Here is a 27,413-nt window from a genome sequence, read left to right on the forward strand (position 1 = left end):
GTAGAGCTATACACACAGACATCATTTGAAGATTGAAGGAAGGTTTTTGTGAAGGCATATCAGAACTACACCTATACTGAATCCAGCATATGAAGATGCAATTTTGAGCAGTACATTTTATTGGATTTAACCATCCAATTGTACTCAGTGTGACTCCTAATTTTGTTTGAGTAGTGAGCTCTAGGTGCTTGGCCTTTCTGCATGTGCAGACCCCATTTGTATACACATACTATCTGAAGTAGTATCATCTAATTGTGGGTAAGGTTTCCCACCATGGTTTTTCTCCTTACAGGGTTTCCACGTACAAATATTGGTCTTATGTGTTGTGGATGTTATTGTCTTTCTATTTCATGCATTAATCTTTACCGATACTGCAATTAACTGATAAACTGTCTACGGACATAAAGTTTGGTTTACCAGTATTAAGCATTAAGGTTGGTTAAGTTGTTTTTGATTTAAATTTATTAGACAACTGATTCACCCCCAGCCCCCCTCCCCCCCCCCCCCCCCGCCCCTCAATTGTCCCTGAGACCTAACAATTGGTATCAGAGCTTAGTCCTCTTTTTGCAAAAGTTTAACAGCTTGAGGAGATCCAATGTCTACTAACTATTTCAGGAAGGATAGTCCTAAACTTGATGGAACCAACTATGGGATATGGAAGATCAGAATGGAGACACATCTAAATTGCATTGGGAAGGACATCTAGGATGTTACAAAGAATGGCTATATTGTGCCTACTCAAAGTCAGCCTAATCCACCTACCTTAGGAAAAGACGAAGAAAATGATTGCAAAGAAAGAGAAGCACTTTTGAGCATATTATCAGACCAGCAAATCATGGGATTATCAAATAGGTCTACTGCTAAAGCTATTTGGGATCATTTGGAAACACTAAATGAAAGAGATTCCACAATCAAAATTACAAAACTTGAAAGATTTTGGGTCAGGTATGAAAATTTGAAAATGGAAGAAGATGAAAGGATTTCTGCTTTTATGGAAAGAGTAAATGAAATTATTTTGGGTATTAAATGTTGTGGAGGAACCTTAAGTGAAGGTGAAATTGTTTCAAAAGTTTTAAGAGGATTACCATTGGTATACAAAATGAAAGTTACTGCTATAAATGAGTTAAGAACAAGCCTAATACATCAGTAACTAGGGATACATTGATTGGAAAACTTTCAGCTTTTGAAATTGAGGAATTTTGTCCTGTTGCTACTATAAAGACAGATTTAGCTTTTAAGGCATCAACATCATCTGCACCATCATTTGAAAAATCTGATTGGAAAGCCTTTTATGCAAGAGAACTTGAAGCACTATTTGTAAGAAAAATGCCTAAAGGTCTAGTTGGAAGTAAGTATGAAGGTAAATCACTCTTTAAATGTTTTAACTGTAATAAGATTGGTCATATGGCTTCAAGATGCCTTGATAGACATGCTAGATTAAGAGAAGAAGCTAGAAGAACATAGAAGCCTAACCCTGAATATCAGAGAAATAGATTTAAGAAGAATAAAGATAAATCTTGTTATCTTGCTGATAAAGGAGTCACTGATGATTCTGATGAGGATCCGACAGACAATGGATGGGTTTTTGTTGCTATAACAGAAGATCAATTGACACCTATTGTTCAACTGATAGAGCAGGCCATGGTAGCTAAAGTGGAAGTTAAGGATGAATGGATCATTGATTGAGGATGTTCACATCATATGACTAGTGATAAAGGTAAATTCTTGAACTTTCAAGAATATAATGGAGGTCTAGTAAGATTTGGAGATGATAAAGCTTGTTTGATAAAAGGAAAAGGAACTATATCTCTTAATGGTAAACATAATACTGACAATGTTTACTATGTAGAAGGTTTAATGCATAATCTTTTGAGTGTTGGTCAATTAGTTGAAAAATGATTTCAGTTACAATTCAAGAATGAAAAATGCAAAATTATGAACATAACTAGTTTGGAAATAGCAACCAGTAATCAAACTAGAGGTAGCATCTTTCATTTGAATAACGGTGAAAAGACATGCTTGATTGCACATATTGATGAAAGTTGGCTATGGTATAAGAGACTCTGTCATGTAAATTTTGATTGCATGGTAAAAATCAGTACTACTAAGGCAGTTAGAGATTTACCTAAGATTGTTAAACTTCACAATCTGGTATGTAAGGAATGTCAATTTGGAAAACAAGTTAGAGCATCTTTTAAAAGTATTCCAAAAAAATCCAATAATGCTCTTGACTTAATTCACACTAATTTATGTGATCCAGCTAGAACTAAAAGCTTACAAGGTGATAGATATTTCATGCTAATCATTGATGACTATTCTAGAATGTGTTCGGTTACTTTTCTCAGAGAAAAATTAGAAGCACTTGGGAAATTCAAACTATTCAAAGAAATGGTAGAAAATGAAACCGGTAATAAAATCAAATGTCTAAGATCAGATTAAGGAGGTGAATTTACATCCAAGGAATTTAATGCATTTTGTGAAGTAAATGGAATCAGAAGACAATTATCATCACCCCGGACACCATAACAGAATGGAGTTGTAGAAAGGAAAAATAGAACTATCTTGGATGCACCTAGAAGTATGTTATCTGAAGCAAATCTACTACATGTATATTGGAGAGAGGCAGTAAGTATAGTGGTCTATACATTCAACAAAGTTCACATCAAAGGTGAAACTGATAAGACCTCTCATGAACTATGGTTTGACATTACTCCTACTCTTAAATATTTCAAAATATTTGGAAGTAAATGCTATATTAGAAGAGATGAGTGTACTGGAAAATTTGATCCTAGAAGTGATGAAGGAATATTTCTTGGTTATTCATCTAAAAGAAAAGCATATAGATGTTTTAACAAAAGATTGGAGAAAATTGTTGAGAGTACAAATGTGAAAATTGATGAACAATTTAGAGGAACTTCAAGGTATATAGACTCTGAACCAGCAACAAAGATACTGACAAATGAACCTACATTGAACCCATCGGTATAGAATGAAGATCCAGTTACACCGATATCATCTGAAAATTCCACTGTAATTTAGGAATTGTAGCAAACGAAGACAACCCTGGTATGTAAGATTGAACCACTCTGAAAATCAAATAATTGGGAACAAGTATCAAGGAGTTATGACAAGAGGAAGACTAGCAAATGAAGAGGTATGCCTTATTTCTCAAATTGAACCATCATCAATTAATGAGGCATGTGAAGATAAACACTAGATTAAAGCTATTGAAGAAGAATTAGAACAAATTGAAAAGAAAAACACATGGACATTAGTTCCCCGGCCTAAAGACAAAAATGTAATTGGAACAAAATGGGTATTCAGAAACAAACTTAGTGAAGATGGTAAGGTAATCAAAAATAAAGCAAGACTAGTGTGTAAGGGATATTCTTAGAAAGAAGGAATTGCTTATAATGAAACTTTTGCACCGGTAGCCAGAATTGAGGCAGTCAGATTATTCTTGGCTTTTGCAGCACATAAGAACTACAAAGTATATCAAATGGATATTAAATGTGCATTTCTGAATGGAGATCTTTAAGAAGAAGTTTACATTGAGCAACCTAATGGATTTTCCTTGACAGATAATAAAGATATGGTTTGCAGGTTAGGGAAAGCTTTGTATGGGTTGAAGCAAGCTCCAAGAGCTTGGTATGCAAGATTGGATAAATATCTTTTGAAGATTGGATTTTCTAAAGACAATGCTGACATCAACTTATACTATAAAGTGACTAATGATGACATCTTGGTTATAGAAGTTTTTGTTGATGATATAATCTTTGGAGGAGAAGATGGATTATGTGAAGACTTTTCTATTGAAATGCAACAAGAATTTGAAATGTCTATGATTGGAGAGATAAAATTCTTTGTAAGATTTCAAATTTCATAGACTGATAAAGGTATATTCTTGAGTCAATCCAAGTACTTGAAGGTACGAAAGAATTTTGGGATGGAAAACTCTAAACTGGTAAGCACACCTATGACTACAAATGACAAATTATCACTAAGGGATGAATCTACACTTGTTAATCCAACTAGGTACAAATCTATGATAGGAGGTTTACTATATTTGACACAAACAAGACCTAATATTATGAATGCAATATGTATTGTTTCAAGATTTCAGAGTAATCCTAGAGAAAATCATGAATCAATAATAAAAAGGATTTTTTGGTACTTACAAGGCACTACTAATCTTGGCTTATGGTATCCTAGAGATGAAAACTTCGAATTATATGCATACACAAATGCAAATTGGGTAGGAAATGTGGATGATAGAAAAAACACCACTGGCGGAGCATTTTTTCTTGGAAGAAGATTAATTTCTTGGTTGAGTAAGAAACAAAGTTGTACATCTTTATCAACAACAGAATTAGAATATGTTGCAACATCAACTAACTGTACACAGGTATTATGGCTTAAGAAAATGTTGAAGGACATAAAGGTAAAATGCAAGGAACCTATAACTATCTATTGTGATAACATTGCAGCAATTGATATATCTAAGAATCTAGTACTACATTCTAAAAATAAACATGTTTCTATTAAACTGAATTTTTTAAAGGAGAATGTTGAAGCAAAAGAAGTAAAACTGGTTTATGTGAATACTAAATAGCAGATTGCAGATATTTTCACTAAGCCTTTTCCTAAGGAAACTTTTGAATATCTCAGAGATCAGCTTGGGGGCATACCCCCTCCGGTAGAGACTTAGACAGTTGATGTTTTTCATAAACCGATAGAATTAATAGAGAAATCTTTTACTTTGGCTTTGATGAGGAGAGCTACTTCTCAGAGGGAGTAGTTGGTATACTGAATTGGTTGGTATTTTGCTATTTTGTATTTGAACCTTCTTTTTTTAGCTTTGGCATTTGATGTCAAAGGGGAAGAGATTGATATGGAAAAACACAAGGAAACCACATGTTAGTCTCAGGGGGAGAGATTGTTATTTTTGGAGAGATTGATTACTCTTTGTATCTAAATTTTGATTTCTGGTTATAATCTCTTTTGGGAGATTGTTGGTTTTTGGTATTTGGCATTTCTGTTTTGGCACTTTGATGGTTTTTCCATCTTGTGTTGCCATCAATGCCAAAGGTGGAGATTGTTGGTATTTTGGTTATGTTGATATAGTTTTGTCATTGATGTCAACACCTATTAACACTTATCAACTCTGGCACTTTGGAGAACTGGCAATGTTCATCGGCAACCAAGTGACTTTATGCACAGTCACTGGTATCTGGTTCACCGGCTAGATATATTGTTCACTGGCACTTGGAATGACATGGAAAACACTTGTTTATGTTGAAGACATCGTTTGGACACTTTGTCTTGGAGATTTGTTCATTGGTATATTTGTTTTTGCATATTTACCGTTACCAGCAAATAGGTCTAGAATAAGCACTAGTAGACTTATCTATTCCAAATCAGCACAACATTCTTTGGAGATGATTTATTATTGTTGTAAATGCATTAAGCTGACATGTTGAATCAGATATTGCATCAGTTCTTGATTTACTTGCAAATTATTTTTATTGTAATATCTTTTAGAGCCGACCTACTAAAATTGGTCTTAGGTTATGGTATATATGTAGGATTTTATTTGTAACATCAAAATGTGATAGGAAAAGAAATCATAAGATGGTATATACGAGAATAAGCAGAGCTATGCACACAGACATCATTTGAATATTGAAGGAAGGTTTTTGTGAAGGCATATCAGAACTACACCAGTACTGAATCCAACATATGAAGATGCTATTTTGAGCAGTACATTTTTATTGGATTTAACCATCCATTTGTAGTCAGTGTGACTCCTATTTGTGTTTGAGCAGTGAGCTCTAGGCACTTGGCCTTTCTGCATGTGCAAACCCCATTTCTATACACATACTATCTACAGTAGTATCATCTGATTGTGGGTAAGGTTTCCCACCGTGGTTTTTCCCCTTACTGGGTTTCCACGTACAAATATTGGTGTTAAGTGTTGTGGATGTTATTGTCTTTCTATTTCATGCATTAATCTTTACCGGTACTGCAATTAATTGATAAATTGTCTACCGACATAAAGTTTGGTTTACTAGTATTAAGCATTAAGATTGGTTAAGTTGTTTTTGATTTAAATTTATTAGACAACTGATTCACCACCCCCCCCCCCTCTAAGTTGTCTCCAAGACCTAACACAAAGATGTTGATGGATTAGGAAGTTTTGATTCCTAGAGTGATGAATGAATTTTCTTGGGATACCCAGCCAATAGTAAAGCCTACAAATGCTACAACAAGAGATTGAGAAGAGTGGTTGAGAGTGTAAATGTGAGAATAGATGAAGACTCACACAGAGGACAACCTACACCTGCACCCTACATTGATGAGTCAGATGTGGAATATGATGAACAATCTGACAATGGACTTGTAGAAGATGTACCAAACAAGATTCCCAACCGGTATGTGCAAAAGAATCATCCAAAAGAATAGATCATAGGAGATAGGAATGACGGTTTGTAGACTAGAAGGAGATTAGCCTAGGAAGGTGAACATGTAAATTTATGTCTCATGATTGAAGTAGAGCCCAAAATTTTTGATGATGCTAGCAAAAGCGAGAAGTGGGTAGATGCCATGGATGAAGAACTAAGACAAATTGAGAAAAATTAGACTTGGAAACTAGTTCCTAGACCAATAGACAAGAATGTCATAGGTACCAAATGGGTTTACAAGAACAAGATGAATTAAGAAGGTAAGATAGTCAAGCATAAAGAAAGGTTAGTTTGCAAAGGGTATGCTCAAGTTGAAGGTATTGACTTTGAATAAACCTTTGCACCAGTTGCTAGGTTAGAGGCAATAAGAATGTTTTTAGTCTTCTTAGACTATAAGGGATATAAGGTATATCAGATGGATGTAAAATCTACTTTTCTCAATGGTAATCTTGAAGAAGAGGTGTATATGGAATAGCCAAAAGGGTACTCGTTGCATGAAAATGAGAGTTTTGTATGCTGGTTGAAGAAAGCCTTGTATGGTTTGAAGAAAGCTCCTAGAGCATGGTATTCCCGGTTAGACAAATACTTGAAGGAGAAAGGATTCCAGAAAGGGAATGCAGACAACAACTTGTATGTCAAGGCAAATGGAGATCACATGATTATAGTTGTTGTATATGTGGATAATATTATCTTTTGTGGAGACAAGGACATCATGTGCAAAGAATTTGCAGATTAGATGAAGACAAAGTTTGAGATGTCCATGTTGGGTGAGTTGTCCTACTTTCTTGGTTTGCAAATCTCACAGAAGGAGAAAGGAATTTTCATCTCCCAAACCAAGTATGAGAAAGACATGCTAAAGAAATTTCAAATGGTGGACAACAAACCGGTAAGTACTCCTATGGTTATTGGGTGTAAGTTGAGAAAACTAGATGAATCACCGGAAGTTGAGAAAACACTGTATAGGTCTATGATCAGTAGTTTGTTGTATTTAACATCATCTAGACCAGAAATTGTACAAGATGTTTGCATGGTAGAAAGATTCCACACTGCTCCTAAATAGTCTCACCTAAATGCAGACAGGAGAATCTTCAGGTATCTACAAGGAATTATTAGTTATGGCCTACGTTATCCAAAGAAAGAAGACTTTGCTTTGTAGGCTTATACTGATGCAGATTGGGCAGGAAATGTAGATGATCAAAAAAGTACAAGTGAAGGTGCTTTCTACTTAGGAGACCGGTTAGTATCATGGCACAGTAAGAAGCAAGATTCAGTGTCACTATCTACTACTCAGGCAGAGTACATAATAGCTGCTACATGTTTTTCATAGGCTTTATGGATGAAGAAGACACTGAAAGATATACAAGTGGAGATATCGGAACCTATTCCAATCCGGTGTGATAACTCAAGTGCACATCTTCAAGAATCCAGTCATGCACTCAATAAAAAAACACATTGCAATCAAGTATCACTTCTTGAGAGAGAAGGTAGCAGACAAGGAGGTCATAGTATAATATGTTCCAACTAATGAGTAGATTGCTGACATATTTACCAAGCAACTTCCTTTGGGACCATTTGAGTATTTGAGACAAAAAATGGGATTTGTCTCACCATCTGGTAGTACGTAAATGCATAAGAGGATGCATGATTCAGGGGGAGTCAACCTTTGCCACTATTTTATGACTCTTGAATCATGAAGCATGGACATAGGGGGAGAGTGTGTCTTAACTGGATGTCATCTAGGGAGAGCTTATTGGTATTAGACTAAGGTTCCCTTCGCCATTGCTGTCAAAGGGGGAAGAAACCGGAAAAGAAGATGTTGACATCAATACCAAAGGGGGAGATTGTTGGCATTGAGTTGTCATTGATGTCAACCGGTATTGCAAGCAGGCTACCGATAGAGGTATGTCATCTGGTATGAAGGAGAGTGTACCGATATAATGGAAGACAATTAAGGTATTGAGAAGATTAACATGAAGAACAGGTATGGTGGAAGACAAGTAGTTATTGAGACTATGAGTGACATCACAGGTATGAGGTGAGATACATGTGTGTATTGGCATTTTGAGTGATAATCGATAGAGTTTAAACCAGTTTGGAGTTTGGCGACCTATTTATGATGAAGAGGAAGAATGTTAAAGTAATCACAAATCACTGGGGGTGAAGATGTGCTACCGGTGAAATGTGAACTACCGGTTAGCAAGAGGAGAAGGTCTCACCGGTAAAGGCATTTACTGGTATGAGTTTTCTGAATGTTCAAGTATGAACTGACTGTGTGTCGGTGAGCTAAGTCATTCACTGTTGTGATGCCATGTGGAGGTGAGGTGGCAAACATGTAGAGGTCGGTGAAGCCTCCATCGACATTGTTGTTGAAACAGCTAGTCAACATTAATGAAACAGCCAAAAATCATGGGATTGTAACTAACTGATGCGGCTCAAGGAAGAAAGTATGACAGAGGAAGATCAAGAAGCAATTGGCACCTGGATCGAAGAAAAGAAAATCAGATTGCAAGAAGACCTCGAAAAGGAAACAGCTAAGCATTTTAATGAGTAGACAGATTTCAAGGTACAAAATCATGTACGAGATTGCTATCTTTAGCAACTATGAATTGGATAATAGAAAATGTGTACAAATACAATCCTAGAGTACATGTGATCGATCCAAGATAGACTAGAATATCAGATCCAATGCAGATTGTGTTGGGTAAAGGAAACGCTAACTGCTTCAATTTTGAATTGTTTCTTGACGAGAAAGCTCAAGTTTAAATATGATGACTTGAGACTATTTTTGTTGTTGCTGCAGAGTGAAGAAAAGTATAAAATTGTTGTCTGAGAGCCAAAGAGATAAACAATTCATTTTTCTATGACCAAAAATCTAACTGATAAGGAGAAGTAGAGTAAAACGGTGTAAGGAACAATCGGTGGAGTGTGCATTGACAATAGAGGTGACAAACCAACAGAAGTTGTGCTTGATTAAGGGTGATCGAGTGTGAGTTGAAGGTGAAAAGACTTTATGAGAGGGGACTTAGACAAGTGATCAACAAAGTCAAGTTGTAGAGTGAGTGAAGAAGTATACAGATTGGTAAGGCTGAAACTTGCACCGGCAGAGAAGAATATTGTAAGGATGCAAAACTTCACTTGCAATAGTGATTTCATTTGTATATCTAATCTTTATTTTGTTTTTGCTAAGTTGTAGCTTAGTTAGGGGTTGTATCTCCTTTAGGTTGTAGCCTATAAATTATGCAGGGGTTGGTGCTCCTTTAAGTTGGTGCTCATAAATCAGGGGTTAGTGCTCCTTGGGTTGGTGCCCTAAATATTATATTTAGAGTTTCATTGTGAGGGTGGATTGGAGCAGAAGATCTCCAACAGCTATTCTCATTGAGGTTTTCCCACATTGGGTTTTCCTCATATATATCTGGTGTTGTGTGATGTATTCCTATTCATGTGTGATGTTAATGTTTTAGATAGTCCTTTCACACACTCTACTTGCATTGTTTAAGTTACTGGTTAGCACTCAGCTTGTCCTCTACCTTACCAATATCTCTCTGTTAAAGATAAAGACTTTAAAGCATTGTTTCACCCCCCTCTTAGTGATCCATTGTGTCCAACAACATCATTGATGGCTCTAGTCAATTCATTTAGGTAGTTGGGTAGGGTACTGAGCTTACCTGTTCCAATAGCTTCTAAGGTATTCACTTTTCTGGATTAATCCTCTAGCTTATTCTTCAAATTGTTCATCTCTAAATAGACTGAATCAATTACCTTGCAGAAATCCATCATCCCACTCTTCACAGTATTCAACATGGTTAAAGAAGAGTTTATGCTATCAATGTTGATCTCAGGGGCAGAATTATCCAGGGTATCCAGTTTTAAATCAGTTGCATTGGGAGATAGAGTATCACCTTCCTTCACCATCTTCCCATCTTCTTCAACATCATCTATCATTTTATTGAGATCCTAAAGATTGGGTTGGACATTAAGAAAATCATTCCCTTTATCTAGGTTGATCTTGGTGATGACAGGGCTCCGCTTGTTTTTCTTCTTTGGTAGTGGGGTAACATAATCACTATCAGTCTCTATCCCCTCATCATCCTCTTCATCATCTTCAAGCCAAATGTCCTCCTCTTAGACCTTACTTCTTTTTCCTTTAACCCCTTTTCTATCTTTTTTAATTTTCGGACCCAGAAGCCAAATATTTGTCCTTCTCCTTGCTAGAACCCTTAGCAGAGGTAATCCTGTCACCATCATCTTCCCACTCAGTATTTGACCCCTCATCTTCACTATCATCTAAGTTCTTAGACTCATCATCTAAATTTGAAAGCTCGGTGATAGAATGCTACACAGAGGAGGCCTTGACATGGTTGTATAAAAGAATCATTAACCCTTCATGCATGGGAGGGTTACTTTTTGGATTAGCCATAAAATCCTTAATGCTAATGTTAAGGAAGATAAACAAATAGAAGGGTATAGACACTAGATCGTTATGGAAAAAATGATTTAGAAGCACAAAGTGATAACTGTAGACACGAGAATATCTACCATCAAGAGTAACATATTGCATGACAGCAAACAAAATCCATCTCCATACCTTCTTTATCACTTTCGGCAAGTTGTAGGTTTTGCCAGATATCACCAACTTTGTTTTCTCAGACCCCTCCTTCAGGAATCACTTGATAGCATCTTCTATGAGCTTCCTATCGCTGTAAAACTTTTTGCCTCCCATTGGCATACCAGTAACTTCCGCGATCATCCCTTCACCAATTTCAACCTTTCTTCCTCCTATGGTAATTTTTCCATCTTTCTAATTCTTTTAGAAAATTTAGGTAATAGTAGGGTTTTTCCCAACAATTCTCTCCATATACCCTATCATCTTGGTCATTTCAAGAATAGCCCAAGCCTTTGGCTTATCTTTCCATTCATCACAAGAGAGCTGCTCAATTCTTTTCTTGTTACCTCCCATGGCATCCACAAATAGATTATTTTTATCCTTCACAATGCAAAATAGGGCAAAAACAAAGATCAAAATGTAGAGCAGGAAGGTCTTCAAAATTGAAATGGGCACCAACAAAGTGTGTGGAGTCTTGTCTACATTAAACACCAGCTCAATCTTCGAGCGCCGCTCTTTCCAATTAATTATGGCCCTTTTTATTGATAAGTGCATTGTCATAATTCCTTATCACTCCCTCATAACCATGCACTTTGTCATAAATGAGGAAGGCATGAGACTCATGAGGAATATCCAACTCACCTCTCTAGCTCATCATGTGATCAGCACGGACAGCCATGTTGGGAGCCCAATCAACAATAGTGTTGGTTTCTCTATAATTGTGAGACACAACACATAGCTCGAAAGATTTGATTATCTCCTTAGCTTGAGATATGATATTCTTTATGGACCATGAAGGGGAGGGTAGGCCCTTTAGGCATTGAACAATGTTATTAGAATCTCCCTCAAGCCAGACTTTAGTAAATCCCATCAATTTAACTAGAGAAAGGGTTTGGTAGGAATCAATTGCCTCGACTAAGTGGTTAGTCTCTGATCCCATGGGGAGTGCCACTGCCGTAATACAATAGCTAGCCTCATTTCTTATCACCTCCCCACACCCAATCGGCCTCGAGTTTCCCTTGGTCACCCCATCAAAATTAGCTTTGATCCAACCAATAGGAGGAAAGGACCACTTACTACTTTCTCTCTTATTTTTCTTGTCATCTCTATCTATGGATGCAGAAACATTCTAGTTTTTGAAGAGGTCAGAATCATTCTTGCTCCTGAAAGGAAGAGGCTTTCCATCAGCTTTCAAATTTTCCACAATGGCCCACTTGATTTTGGTAGACACCACTTTAGGAGAGCAGTAGAAGTCTCTGAAAATCTTGTTTTTCCTTTCTTTCTAGATTCACCAAACCACATAAGGCAGAGTGAGGTCCCATAGAAAATTGATAGATTTGTTTAGGGAAAGGCATCTCCAACTAGTGAAACACTCTTGAATAGAGGCAGGAAAGACCTAATTCAGGTTCCAAAGCTGGAAAATTTGTGAGCAAATAGAATAGGAGAAGAGACAATGGATAGCTAAATGGTTAACATTCTCTTCCTCATTTTGGTAGAGGTAGCACCTATTAAGTAGATGGAAGCCTCTTTTGCAAAGATTATCAGTGGTGAGGACTTTATTCTGTAAAAGGATCCAAAAAAATATATTGATCTTGGGAGTGAGACCACTAATCCAGGCTTTAGACTAGCAAGGGGAGATTGAGATATCAACAGAACAATAGAGGCCACTGAATAACTACCAGAGGAGGTTCCTGCCCAAACGATTTTATCTTCAAGCAGAGGGTCAATCAAGACAGAATTAAGAAGAACCATAATAGGGTTGAGGGCTGGGTCTATGGAGCTCAGGTTCACCCAGTGATTATCCCTCTAGTAAACTGCCACCTTGATACCAAATCTGGCCTTGCACTTAGAGATAAAGGGAGAGAAACAAACCTTATTGGAGAGGGGGTACTCCAACAACCAAGAATCCTCCCAAAAATTGACTTTTATGCCATTACAAATAGTCCATCTTTTACCTAATCCAACGACCATTTTAGTTTGGGAAACATTGTTCCAAATAGCAGAACCAGTAGGGGCATCATAGGAATTTAAAAATTCTGAAAGATGTATTTGAGGTTGCATATATTTGGCTTGCTAGATTGAGTTCCATTTGCTAGTTTTTCCAAACAATCTCTAGATTTTTTTGGCACGAAGGGCTTTATTAATGGTTTTAATGTTTCTCAGACCAAGGCCACCCAATTTTTTAGGTCTACAAACTTTGTCCCAGGCTATCAGAGATATCCTTTTCCTCTCCTCAACCCCTGACTAGAGGAAGGAATTTTGAATTTTTTCAATAGCATCAGCAAATTCGGTTGGAATTCTAAAAAGACTTAAAGCATACATAGGAGGACTATGGAGGGAAGATTTTAATAATTGGATTTTCTCAGCTTGGCTTAGAAGGGCCCCTTTCCAACCAGCTATTTTTTTGTGGAATCTATCCACTAAGCTACTTCAAAACGTCTCAGGGGGCTTTCTTCATAGAGGGAGACCAAAATAGATAGAGGGGAGCAAGCTGATTTGACAATCCAAAATTCTAGCAATTCTTCCTTGCCTATCTTCAGGAGTGTTGAGGAAAAAGAGGGATATTTTCATCTAGTTAATCAGTTGACCCATGGCTTTGCAATAGTTAACCAGAGCCAATTTCAGGGTTCTGGCTTCCTTGATAGTAGATACACCCATTGACACCGTGTCATCAACAAATTCTTGATGGGAACGGATCCTGTCAGCTGACGATGGTCAGGCACCTTTCAGCTGACCTTCAGAAACAAGTTTATTGATATATATGCCCAGTGTTTTAGCCAAGATAACAAACAAAATAGGAGATATAGGATCCCATTATTTGAGACCCCTTGAAGACTTGAAGAAGGGGGTAGGAGATCCATTGAGAATAACTGATAGTGAGGGAGTAGAGATCAGTTGGAAGATCATCTCAATCACTCTCTCACCAAATCTAAAAGCTTTGAGGATACTAAGAAAAAAGAACCAATCCATCCAATCATAAGCCTTCGACATGTCAAGTTTCATCAGGAAACATTGGTTTTTAGATACTTCCAGGGAGTGAATAACCTCATGGACCGATATGATGGAATCCAAAATCTGCCTATTAGGAATGAATCTAGACTGTTGGAGAGAACTAATATCTGAATGAAAGGGGAGAAATCTAAGGGTGAGAACCTTAGATATGATCTTGTAAAAGGAATTGCACAGACTAATTGGTTTGAAAAGTTCCAGAGAGTCAGCTTTTGGGGTCTTAGGGATAAGGACCAAAACTGTGGTATTTTTTTTTTCAAAAGCATCTTAGAACCAAAGAATTCTTTAACACCCTTAACAATGTCCTCACTGATGATATACCAAAATGACTGAAAGAAGAACATCAAGAAACCATCCGGGCTAGGGGATTTATTACCTTCAAAGGAAAAGACAACATGCTTAATCTCAGCATTAGAAGGGATAGGAGAGAAAATTATTTTGGTCTTCCCCAATCATGTTCAGGATAGTAGCAAGGAATAAACATTGGGCTCTTTATTCCAGATTGCAATCTGCTGACAATAGAGAAGAGAAGTACGATCTAGTTTCCTTTTTTATTTCATCTTCCTCAAAGGACAAAGTCCCCCCTATGAACATTTTAGATATTCTATTGGTCATCTTATGTTTCATGGAAGTCATATGAAAGAATCTTGTATTCTTATCACCTCCCTTGAGCCATAGAGAACGGGAACACTACTTCCAGAATATCTCTTCTTTTTTACTGATATCATGATATTTAGATACTATTTGATTCTCATAATTAATGGAGACCTCACTATACCCATTAGCTTGGATTTTGGCCTGAATATCCTTAAGATCAAGTTGGATTGCAGATTTAGAGGCAAAAATGTCACCAAAACCTTCCTTATTCCATCTCTTAACCTTGTCCTTAACATTCCTTAACTTTTTGGCCACCCGGAACATGGCAGATCCCTCTACTGAAATGCTCAACCAATCTTTGATATCTTTCTCAAGCTTGGGGTGGCTCATCCATATTTTTTCAAATCTAAAGGGGAAATGTCTCCTCCCAGAGATGGGGTCTACAACAAAAGAAATTGGATAGTGGTCCGAGCCAATACGAGGAAGCGTATTTAAGGAACAGGTGCAACTATTGAACCAATCATTAGAGATAAGGGCCTTGTCAAGTCACACTTGGATCAGATCAAAGTCAATTCTTCTATTAGTCCAGGTAAAATTAGCACCCTACAGATCCACATCATGAAGCACCTGATTATCAATGAAATTCATCAAGTCCATCCTATTATCAAGCTAAGAAGGAATTCCCCCAAATTTCTCATTCTCCTTGAGCAGAGTGTTAAAGTCTCCCATCACTAGCCAACCTTTGGAGTTGAACTAAGATATGATAGAATCTAACTTTTTCCAAAATCTACATCTTTCTAATTTAGAATTCGGGGCATAGATATTAGATAAAAGTCAAGTAGTCCCATCTTTAATGTGATGAAATCTAACAAACATCATATTATTGTCAAGCCAAACAAGATTTCCTTGGACGTGCTGAAGGTTCCAAAAGAGAGAAATACCTCCAGATGAACCATCCGAGCTACCCCCAAAAACCTCATAGTTCTTAAACACTTTTATTTTTTCCACATTATGCTTAGGCATTTTAGTTTTTTGAATAAAAAAAATATCAGGTTTATGATCCCTGACTAAGTTCCTGAGTATTTCCTATTTATGCAGACCATTGAGTCCCTGAATGTTTCATGAAATGATCTTCATATTCATTTAAAAGAGCATACCTCATGGATGGTCAACTGGGTACCATCCGCTATATTCCTGTTGGCTTCCAGCATTGCTAGATTTGAACCTACATCAGCTTTGGTCCTCCCCCTAGTTTTCACAAGAGTAGTTTGGGGTGTAGATTTGGGGCCCTTTTTTCCTGTCTGCTTTTTCTCTATACAATCATTGATCTTCATTTCATCACCCACAAGGTTCTGGGTAGGATCTTTTTACAAAGCGTCAGGTTTTCCTTCATCATCTGCCCATTTAGAGATAATATTGAGAAGAGAAGTTGCCAGTGACAAAATAAAAGTGGATTTAACATACTCATTCTGGGATTTAGAAGATGAGTTTGCATCAAGAATATTGCATTGCTGGGCATCTGTAAAGCTAGGATAAAGCTCCTCATTATTCTATTCCTTGTAAACAAAGTTCGAGTCCTCCTCCACATTGTTAGCATGCAGAACAACATGGATTTTACCTTCCTCCAGGTCTTCATCCTTCTTCTCATCACAGTTAGGGCTAGGATTTTTTCCTTCGTCAGATCTGGCCTGGTCGCCTTTGAGATCTTCCTTCTTAGATTCCTCAATACAAGCCTTATTATCATTTTCCTTTTGAACAAAGGTGTCAGGAACAATGGCATTTTGGATCTATGTTTCCTTCTTGTTGGTATTTTTAGCTTTCCACTACAACCTCTTATCTTTTTTAGTTGATTCTTATTTGATCTGACAATTACCTAATTATTTTAATATAATTAACAAATAATATTTAATTTATTATTTGTCGATTCCTTCTTTATATTTCTAAAGTACAAGTATAAGTAGAACCACTTTTTAATAGATATCACATGTTCTTTATTATTCGTTTAAAAATAAATTCTTTTGTTTAATTTCTATAAATGATAATTTTTTTGTTTGATGCCACTTGAAATGCCCATCATAATTAAATCCCTTTAAAAATTAGGTATAATATGATTTTCTAAAATCTTTTAAGATACATTTACATTATATTTATAGAAATATTCTTTTTAGTCTCATAATTCTAGAATAAAATGTTACAAAGATGTATTCATAATACATTTTACTAAAAATAGAATGGTGACATATATAATAGAAATGGGTATTTATTATTTTATTTTAAGAGTGTATACCCATTTTTATTATGCATTCTATACAATAAACAAGCACCCAAGATGGTTGGGCTTTTCTATTAGGTGTATTGAGTTGAAGCTATGACAACTACAATGTGAGAAGCATATTTTTTGTAGTAAGGTACTCATAGAATCTATGAGTACCTATTCATTAGGAATTGCTTCTAAACTTGTATGATTAAAATAAAAATTAATGTAATTCATAGTTGTTATTTTACTTCTAGTTATGTTTTAATGATGCTTTATGTAGAAATTTGTTTCAAATGATCAACATGCACTAGTTTGAATTAAATCATAGTATACTCTTCACACAATTAAATAGTTTAATTGAACAAAAAAATATTATAAAATAAGAGTGTGTTGCACAATATTTGATCCTTGGGGTATGCACAATCTCTTCCCTTTAAACAAAAAAACGTCCTGAATAAATACTCTAATGATGAAGTTCTATCCTTTTCCATTAGACTCTTCCATGCAACCCATGCATATTTTAAATTAGCATCTTCTTCACATAGCTCCCATATAGAATCAAAAAACCAATATTAACTCTCATTTTAGTTAGTAGTGAACATTTTAGACTTAATGCATTAGCCTAGTGGGTTAGATTGGTCAACTTTGCATCTTTCTAATTTAACTTACCTTGTATATTTTTGAATAATAATGCATTATGGTTATTATACAACATGAAATCCTTAGGTAGAAAATAGTGTTTTCATTTCTTAGGTGCCTATACAATTACACAAAATTCTTGATTTTTCATTGAGTATTTTCTTTTTGCCTCATTAAACTTCTCACTAAAGTAGGACATTATACTTGCATCTTGAATTAGTACTCCTTCAATTTTAGCCCCACTTGCATCACAATCTACTTGAATCACTATTTCAAAATGAAATAGTGAAAAGGTTGACTTATAATTTTTTCAACAAATAAAAGCATCTTTGTTATAGCTGTTTAAGAAAACTCTTTCCTATTATCTACATAAATTCCACTAAAATATGTGATGAGACTCCTATAGAACCTTACTAATCCATGAAAGCTTCTTTCTTCAAACATACTCCTTGATGAAGGCCAATCCATGATTACTTTGACCTTTTCTAGATCCATTTTTTGTCCAATTTAAAAATAACGAATCGCAAGTAAATTAAATTTTGTCTAATAAAACTATAGTTCTTCAAATTTTTTAAGAAATTTTACACTTTAAACCTCTAGAATATTTCTCTAACTTGTTGTTGCAATTTTTCTTCTATTTTACTAAAAAAATATAATTATTGCAAACTTACCCAAAAAAGGCTTCAACACTTTGTTCATTAATCTTATGAAGTTGTTGGGTGCATTGCCAATCCAAATGGTATCACCAACTATTTGTACAAACATTATTTTTTCCTAAAGGATGTCTATTATTAATCCCTCTTTCTCAATCGTATTTGATGGCACCCACTCTTCAAATCATTTTTTTTGTGAAGTAATTGGCTCCACTCAAACAATCCATTACATGAACCAATTATGACCAGTAAACCATGTATTTCACTATTATTTTATTTGAAGACCTCAAATTTGTACAAATCCATCATTCCTCATCCTTTTTGTTTGTCATTACTATTGGAACAACAAATGGATTGGAACTTTTATTGATCATACCATTATCTCACAAATATTGCACTTTCCTATTAATTTCCTCATTCTCCATTAAAGTCATTCTATATAATTATTAATCTGGTAAAATCACATCATGAATTAAATCGTCTTAACTAATTATACTCTTGATAGGTAGCAATCAATCAAGTAACCTCTTCATCAATATATCTACATAGTCTTTCAAAATTTCTTAAATTTATTTTGGTAACTCCCTATTCTTCTTTGCTGTCATAATTACTGTTAGTTTAAGAATTAAAGCATATTATATTCTCTGTTTCTTCAATTCCTTCAATAATTTATTTTAAAAAACCAAATGATTCTTGGGGTTGTTTTCAACTTCTTCTTTCTAATCAACTAGTGGATTCAAAAATGCACTGCTTTCCATAATTATACATTTTGTATGTAATTTTTTTACCATTATGAACAACGTGTCTATCAAATTGCCAAGGTCTACCTAAAATAATTTAACATGCATCCATTATAATTAAATCACACAAATTGTCTCCCTTATAAATATCATTTTAAAAATCTATAAAAATTGCTCATTTATCACCAACTGATATTCATTTTGTAGCTAGGAAACTCTATATGGACTAGGATGTTTCATCCTCTTCAACTTTAGCCTTTTGACAATTTATTCAAACATAATTACATTAGTACTACTAGCCACTATGACCTTAAAAAATGTTCAACCTAAATTACACCTTGTTCAAATCAAATTCCATATTTAGAATGGCTCTTATTTTCCTTCTCTAGATTTAAAACAATTCATCATAGAATCAAAGAATCTCCATCTTTGGGATCTTCTCCATGATTTGGTGAAGCCACATTTTTATTTTCCTTGTGCCACATTGATTCCTACCTCTTTTATTTTTCCACCACTCATTATATTTGAGGATATTCAAATGAGTTATACATAGCCTCTCTGAATTGAAAACATGTACCAGTGAATCCTCTTCCTCTGCCTCTTCCAAAGTATCCTTTACCATGAGAATAATTTCCTCTCCCTCAGGATAATCTTGTATTCCATTATTATCCTTAGTGTTTGTTTGTAAAGTGATGGATTATCCTTGTTTGTTTTGATATCCCTTACCATTGTTTGATTACCCTCTTCCTCATACAAATTTGCCTCTAAATCTAGATTTTTTAAGCAATCTTTTCCTTTGGTTTCAAGGAAGATTAGTATGCTTCTTCCACCCTTGTTATTCAAACCATGATTATTTTATCTTGAATAGAATAATGCAAAATATTAACATATCTCAAAATCTCCTCAACATCATTGTGTACATGTTCTACTTAGATACTTAATTTATAAAACTCTTTACTGTACTATTGCACAGTCTTTTTTTACTTCAAAATTTGTAAATATTTGAACAAGTTAATTTGATAATATACGTGAAGAAAATTTTCTTTCAATTTTGTCATTATTATTTCTTATGATTTTATTTTCTCTTTAATTTTCTATTTACTTTCAATCTACACATGATCCCTTGATAAATATGTGTTTCCCTATAGTTTCTTGTAAGAAAAATTCACCTTTTGGGGATCTTTAATCAATAAAAAATTAAAATATTTATCCATATTTGGTTTCAATCAATAATTTCTTATACATTTAAAATTCTATTATAAATTTGAGGATTTGACCTTGGTTTACTACTATTTTTTTATATTTCCCATAAAAATCTCGTCTCTGGTTCATTTTCATCATCATCTTTTATGTTAATTTCTAATTATTCAACTTCATTTTCATCTCACTATTATATACTACATGTACTCCTCTTCTCTATGCTACTTCTATTGTAGCCAGTCTTGCTACAATTCCTCTCATCATCTCTAGTATTGCCCTACCACTAGCTTATGCTACTCCTCTTTGCCGACAATCTTTGTGTGCCATCTTCCATGAATCTTCCATATTTGAAGGTGTTTTTTCCTTCCCTATCACCCACAACAAAATTTTAAAGATTCCTTCTCTTGACACAAGTGCTACACGGTACTCGAGTTAAACACTTGATGGAGTCCAAATTTAGGATTTTTACCAAACTACCAAATTAAGTAGCTTAAAAAACTTATCCATCAAATTTCAATCTAGTAAAATATTTTTTTTTATGCTTAATTATCAACATATCACTTTAAATTGGTATTTTATATAAATAGAAAAATATTTTATTAATATATTTTCTAATAGATGACATAACAGTTTTGAATTTAAATCCTCTTCATTTACTATGCACAATCTCTCCTTTCTTCTTTTTATTTTATTTTTCACTATCCTCCTTGGCCTCATTCCTTTCTATTCGCCCTCTTCCTTTTATTTATATTTCAAAAAAATCACGCCTCTTTGTTAACATGAACCTCCTTAATATGCTACTACTAAACTCAATAATTTCTTAGATATATTGTCAAATAATTTGTTGCTACAATATTTTACAGTCGTGCCCTCTACCTATTAAAATTTCTAATGCCATTTTCTCTTCCTTTTCATTTATTTTAAAGTGTTTTGAAAATTACAAAGAATTCCACATGGTTTGCTACTCTCCCACCTCAAATTAAAATTTTGAGAACTCGAAATATCAATTTAAAGTACTGACTAAATTCAAATTTCTAGAGTCAAATTTTAAGAAAATAGGACACATTCCAATGTGATCCCTTAAGGCTATATGTCTTCCTAAGCCAAACTTCAAAAATAAGAAAACTAGATAAAACTAAAAAAATCCAAATTTGTGAGTAAGATTTTTCTATAATTGCATAGTAACAATAAATCTTCTCCCTAATATATCTATAATTGCATTGTCCATTGTGTTAATCTTTATCCATAATTGCCTATAATTTTATTGGTGATCATACCACACTTTTCCCTTGATTTTCTATAATTTTATTGGCCATCATACTACCCTTTGAACTTAATTTCTTATAAATATTTTTGTGATTATACCACCTATTGCCTTTAACAATACATAATTTTGTTGGTAATTGTACCACTCATTGCTCTAAATTAATGATAATGGTAGGGTCAATGCCATAGAATTCAAAAACAAATTAAAGTAAGAAGGTAGCCAATTTAATCATTATTTTAGAAAAAAACAAAAAAAAATTCAAATAACAAGCAGTTATAGTAGATTAAAAGTTCCCTCTATATGTACCCAAGAATTGGATTAAATGGTGCAACAATCATATGTTATTGTAACAATTAAAAATCTATTTTAGGTAATATATGTATATAAAAATAATATAAGATTTGGCTGAAAGCATATGCTACATAACACATTCTATTACCATTTTTGAGATACTTAGAAGGAATTTGTTTCTAATTTGTACTTAAAAATTTCTCTAGGTAGGTTGTGTCTCATCCATTCCCATAATTGAGCTGTTTCAATGGGAGCAATGGGTGCATACATAACAAAAATATGAAAAGACCTCCTTTGTATATAAAAGTAGGCCAAACATAGATGGCATTGGGTCCATACAAAAAGATACAATGGATGCACAAGTCCATAGGGCAAGGCCAAGAATTTCCCTACCACAAACTTCATTGTGGTTAGTTTAGAAGAATTAGGCTTCTTTCCAAATAGTATTTAGAGTAATTTTCCAAATGATATTATTAATTTTATCTTCTTGTAACATAAATATATAAGCTATTATAGAAGATAAGATTGTTTGAATTGATATCTATAGAATGCCAAGGACAACCCACTCACATTTTAAGATTGAATGTAGCACTTTATTGAGAAGAGCAGATTAGAACATCCTCATCAAAGGGGACTGGAATAAACTAATAATATGACTTAGTATCCATGAAGAGATTAGTCTTGTATGAGTGTTAATAGGATCTAAAACAACAATTATTGATTGGCTAGGAAGTATTGTCAACACAGGGTTCTCACTCTTCTGTCAAACTATCCTCATCTACATGTCTTACCTACCCTCACCATTCTCTCCTTCACCTTGCTCTCTTTCTTGCAAAACAATTATAGTAGTGATCAAGTTTTATATAATATTATTTCATTTACAATTATGCTTGTTTATACAAGCAATAACACGAGACCAATATAAGTTATTTTCTAGCACTAACATGAAAATGATACAAGTTCATTTCAAGCATGCACACTATAAATTGTTTATGAAAAGCTAAATATACAAGTTAGCAGTTCATTAATTTAGAACCCATAGCTACATTAGGAACCAACTATAAAATACCAATTATAACAACTTAAAATTCTCTATTAAATATCATTTTAAGATATCCTATATTAAATATCAATTTAAAATATTCTATATTAAATATCCTTTTAAGATTTGATCTTGAATAGCCGTAGGGAAAACAAACCTTCTAATCCATCAAACTAAACCTCTTCTAACACTTCTTCAAAATATTCTGAAATAGAGTCTTGTTTTAATATAATATGAACCATTCAATTGCGTCGAGAGCACTCTGATAATTCCATTCTAAATGGTCCACGTTGACCATTGAGACAAATTTCTGGCGATTTTTTAGTTGGGAAATATCGTCACAACATAAGTAAAAGCAAAACGACAACTATGAATTACACCAAGGACATTTACTTTTGGTTTTAATGGCATTATCTTTGAAGTGATGCCGAATGAATAGGTACTTGTAGAGGCTATGGTTATCTTATGGTTATCTTACTGTTTCGCATTATAATAGATAGACAAGAATGGGGCTTCTCACACTGTAATTGCCATAGCTCCAAGTCAATGCACCTGATAGTAAAGTGTAATCACCTGGTACAACTTCACTTTTAATTTTTAGGTTATATGATACTTTCTGGCTAGAGGATGTGAAATATAGTGTATCTGGTTCTACTGTCACGTTCATTCCAAAGGGTGCATCTATTTTGGCTTCGTAAGTACATTTTGCAGGTCCTACATTTGTAACTATTCTTGGAAATTGTGCAAAAACAGGCTCACTTGCGTTGCCAATAACCATTATGGAAGGATAATTAAGGTCCCATACTCCATTTTTTGATAAATTTGAAGGACAACTGATAAATTCTCCTGTCAGCAAACGTAAAGATGTTTTATCGTATCCTTGGCTGCATAGCATATTGATATAGGAATTTACATCAGCATCATATACAAGCCCCGGATTGATGGCCTTGAGGGGATTAATTTGCCCTGCACCATATCCTAATTCTCCATCTTGATTGCCAACTAATGTTGCATTCGATGTAAATGCTACATCACAAACTAAACTGTCAGTATAGATAAGAAAAATAAATGAATGTATACAATTTTTGGGTTGTGGAATGGATAGCCACCTGTAGTCATGAGAGCGGATTTGATAGCAGCAGGAGACCAGTCAGGATGAAATGACTTGACATAGGCAGCTGCTCCTGTTGCATGAGGGCATGCCATGGATGTTCCAGATACTATGTTAAAATCCACTGCCCTTTTGTCCAAAGGATTCTGGCTCACTATTGCAGCTTTTGACCAAGCAGCTAAAATATCTACACCTGGTGCACTGATGTCAGGCTGTCAAGGACAAATGAGATGATTAAATTTGTCTAGTAGTTAATTCAGATCAGTATAGGTCCTATGGAAATGAAATTTCAAATTCATATCACATATATGTTTTATTCATACCTTTAGAAGGTCTAGTGTAATTCGGCTGGGACCTCTAGATGAGAATGAAGCTACTATAGGTGCAGGTAAATTATTCCGAGCCACACTTTTTGCTATACTTGCAACAGGAGACCTGATGAAATATACGAAATGAAAACATAAATCATCTCTTAGAGCATGGAGAATCATGATTTTAACTAAATACTGACATACTCACTACAAATAAGGTTTTATTATGAATTTTCATTTTGTTACTAAACTATCCATGTCAGAGCGTTTTGAAACTATTAAAAGAAAAAAAATTAATTTCAGCCTTTATTATTGTACCATAAATATAACTTTTCTAAATATCAAGATTTGTTTGATTTTTTTTATATTGATTTTGAATTGGGGTTCAAACTTATTAATCAATTTTGGATTTAATTAATAACCACTGGATAACCTAAAATGGGCGAATACGGCTAGGCACTAGAACAAACACTACAGTCCTAACCATCTGCATCTAGGATCCTCCTAAAGTGAAGCGATCTTAGAATCAACGTGGCATACTCTAAAGGCAGCTTACTAATTCACAAATCTTTTACTGATCACAGTTAGAGATAAATCGTATAAGAAAGTTATTATATTTAGATGATCTTTGTATGAATAATGCACTAAACCACCCTAAGCCTGTAAAATCTTTCTAAACATAAAATGGCTCAACCACCCTAAGCCTTCGTAATAGAAGCTTTTAAAGGGACTCACTCAGACACATCTTTTCTTTAGGCTGAGCACGAGACTACACAGGCTGCAGCCAGTTGTTAAATACCAACTCCCCATCAGCTAATAAAGATATTTTTGCGAGATCAATACGTAAATATTAATGAGGTTTCATAAATCTATTGGGTTTTGGTCTATCGGCATACTACTTTTGGCTTAAAGATGTTCTTAATTTATTTAGTTGAAGTCCTAGGATGACTTTCTAGTCCATCAAGCGCAACCTTATGATGACAAAAGTGATTTATTATTATCTATGCATCGTACCTTGTAGAATTGATGTAAGATCTGATAGCCTCTCCCTGTTCAGTTGATATAACTGTGGTAGGAACCATGAACGAGAAAGCTGTATCATTGAAGTAATCATACATTATTATGGCACCTGCCCCTCCAGAGACATACACTCCGCCATCCGGCTGATTACTGCCATCTTTTAAGTTGCAAAGCACTATTTTTCCTTGAACTAAGCTGCGATCCAGGGAATAGAACCCGCAACCACTGACCAATTCACATTCATACAAATGGAGAGATTTGAGTTCAAGAAAATAAGAAAACTTAATTTAACAAACTAATTTTTTATCAATTCATGTGATGTAGTATGTATTTCACCTCGAGTCCTGTGAAGAAAACCCCCCAGAAACATTAGCAGCATCTCCTCCATATACTAAAGGATACCAAGGCTGTTCCATTGTGAATGTGTTTATAGCATGCCCCTACGTAACCATTAAACTCAGCACATTAGAACTTTGCTCACTTAATATCAGTTGAACACAATGATATTTGGTTTACCTAGAAAGATATTTGATTTCCCAGAACAAGTTGTGATTTGAATTGGCGATCGATGGTGCTTGCAGCCACTGTCAGAGACCATGGGGAATAATTGCAAACAGATCCCTCAAGGGCATCGTTACATGCAGCATTTGATGTTAAGATTCCTCTCTTCATTGAATGGAATGCTCCTATTGCAATGCTATCTTCAAAGTAGTCAAGTGGGTAATACATGGATAAACCATGCCCAATTGAGACAGAGATGACATCCACACCATCATAGATTGCATCATCAAACGCTGCAAGGAGATCTACATCGCTTCAAGAATCTAACCAACAAACCTTGTATACAGCAATCCTTGCGCCAGGTAATCCTCCACGTACGTCTCCTTGGGCTAATCCCATAAGGCTGGCATTTCTGACAATGCTTCCAGCAGCTGTGGAGGAGGTGTGTGTTCCATGGCCAGATGCATCTCTTGGAGAGAGGAACTCGCCAGCTGGTAGTGGAGATCTAAAGCCTTTATAATAAAAGCGTGCACCTATTATTTTCCTAGGAAACAGTTAAATTCAGTTGTCAGCATGGCAAAATCTCAAAAGAATTATTGTCTACAGTGTTACTGCACGGATGAGAGTACTTATTGCAGGCTTTGAAGTCGGGCGTTGTTTGGCAAACACCCCTCCATTTTGGGGGAATGGGACCCAATCCAGTGTCATCGAAACTTTCAGATTCCGGCCATACCCCTACAGTCAAATTGATCTAAATTGGTTTAGAGATTTTTTCAGAATAAATATGTAACGCTAATGTGAGATATATACGCAACCATTTTACTATCTATTCTATAGTACCAATGAAGATTCTATTGTTATTTTTATACCCGTATCTAGAACGCCAACAATTACGTCATTTTGATATTCCAAATGATTGGTTTGCTGAGATAGAGGGAATCCCACAAAATCCCATGATCTACTTGTCAAGAGTTCAATCTTTCTGTTTTCAAACACTAAAATTACACCCACTGTATCTATAATTCACAAACAAGCATGGCATGGGTCAATATTGAAACATGTCTACTGCACACAAACTATATTTATGAAACAAACTATTATATGTCCACCATTATATTATCCCTACCGCATTCTAATAATTCTTACAATTGTTTTTTGTTAAGTACAGCGGCAATCTTACTTGAGAGATGTTGGGCATGAGATGAAGAAAGACAAGCCACAAATCCGTTAAAGCTCTTCCAATAACTATGAACCAAAGATTCCCGTGCTGCCTCATGGCTTAACAGGCATATTGAAAAAATAAAATTTAGAAGAATAGTTCTTCTTTAGAACAACAGAGTGGACATACAAGAGGAAATAATTATGTAATAACCTTCCAAGTAGAGTGTAAAGCAATGAAAGGTGGGATGCAGTCGCTGATGTTAGGGAGTAATCTTGTATATCTGGGGGTGGAATATCACCCATATACACTATGTAAACCAGATTTGGCAAGAAAAAAAAGTTCAGTCAGTAAAACATTTTTGAGGGGTAACATGTCAAAAAGAGGGAGATGAAGATATTACCTTTACATTCAAGTATTGAGGAGTAGCTGTGGAGACAAGGATAAGGAGAAAAATCAAGGGAAACGCAAGATGGGTTATCACTGTGCCTGCCATGAAGAGGTCTCAAAATGCAGTGAAAGAGGCCATCTATTATGAACTCTCGTTTGTAA

General features: G+C 34.9%; 1 pseudogene; it reads right to left on the reverse strand.

Annotated features, from left to right (window-relative positions):
• The window catches only part of LOC131059795 (cucumisin-like), a 51,739-nt pseudogene extending 24,573 nt beyond the window's left edge, over positions 1 to 27,166 (reverse strand).
• Between the last annotated feature and the right edge of the window lie 247 nt (positions 27,167 to 27,413).

Source organism: Cryptomeria japonica, chromosome 3 (assembly GCF_030272615.1).
Source record: "Cryptomeria japonica chromosome 3, Sugi_1.0, whole genome shotgun sequence".
Taxonomy (NCBI): Eukaryota; Viridiplantae; Streptophyta; class Pinopsida; order Cupressales; family Cupressaceae; genus Cryptomeria; species Cryptomeria japonica.